The following is a 1,330-nucleotide window of genomic DNA, read 5'->3' as shown; positions in this document are numbered from 1 at the left end:
TCTGCCTCGCGAACCGAGATATTAATCGTTAAAGTTCACGACTATTCCGGTTAGGATATCTGTCATACCTTCACTGCTTTATCAAACTAATTGACTCGACAGATCGTGAAAAGAGGTTATAGCGGAGAAGAAGAACAGAATGTTAAATCTGAATGCTGATTGGGCTATAACAGGCTATAAGGCGATAGACACAGAATTTCAACTCGTCGGAAATTTATCGCTGTCGCTATCGCTATCGTTATTCCATGTTCCTATGTGCATTGACATATGAGGCCTGTTCTTTTTGGTTGAACTTTTGCACCAGTTCATTTTTCTTTCTTTTCTATCCGGCAGGAAAGAAGAGGAAGAAAGATGAACTGGTGCAAAAGTTCAGCCAAAAAGAACAGCAGTGGAATTCTGTAACTCGTTATGCGATCGTTATGTGCTTATAACGACAATCGCGCAAATATTTTATATGGTAAAAAAGCTGCGCAACTGTCGTTACGAACTCATAACGACTGCGTAACGAGTTACAGAATTCCACTGCAGGCCTATAGATTCCTGTATGTTGGATTCCTCTGTTCCTATCGCTATGTCTATTGCTATCGCTATGTCTATCGCTATCGCTATTGCCTCGCATTGTGTTTAAGCCTTAAGGGCCTGCGCACAATAGAGGAACAAGAATTAGATATTAAGATTTCAACCTATCAGAAACCGTGTATTCCGATGTAATCAGTTTCTGATAGGTCAAAATCTTAATATCTAATTCCTGCCCTAACAGTACGGTAGCGGTATCTTGTGCGGGTTGGTGTCGGTAACGCATGCTTGGTTATCTGGGCTCATGTAAGATTGCATAGATGAAAATTTCTGATGCACAATTTATGAATGTAGCACGATTATATGAACGAAGTATCGATTTATCATCTGGAGTTGAATAGTGAACGTATTACCCTTAGGCTGAGTTTCCACTGAACGCGTCACGCGTCGCGTCATGAAAGAGAGAAAGAGATAAGATTATGTAAATACACAACCCCTCTCTTTCTCTCCTTCGACGACGCGACGCGTGACGCGCTCAGTGGAAACATACCATTAGAGCTATGTAGTTATCCACTTTGTCAGGGGGCAGTACGCAGTAGTACGCGGCAGCACTTTGCGGTTACAGATTTTGGGCCAGCATTCAAAACATATGGCCGCAGCACACACTCTTGCATAACGCATAATTCATAGTGCATAATGGAATCAACCAATCGAAATTTTTCTTTTCCTTGGAATGAGAGGAAAGGAAAGCTTCTGATTAGTTGATTCGCTTATGCATTATGCGTTATGCATTATGCAAAAGCTTGTGTCTGGG

This window comes from Trachymyrmex cornetzi, unplaced genomic scaffold (assembly GCF_001594075.2).
Source record: "Trachymyrmex cornetzi isolate Tcor2-1 unplaced genomic scaffold, Tcor1.1 scaffold585, whole genome shotgun sequence".
NCBI lineage: Eukaryota > Metazoa > Arthropoda > Insecta > Hymenoptera > Formicidae > Trachymyrmex > Trachymyrmex cornetzi.
Note: the sequence above shows the minus strand (reverse complement) of the source record.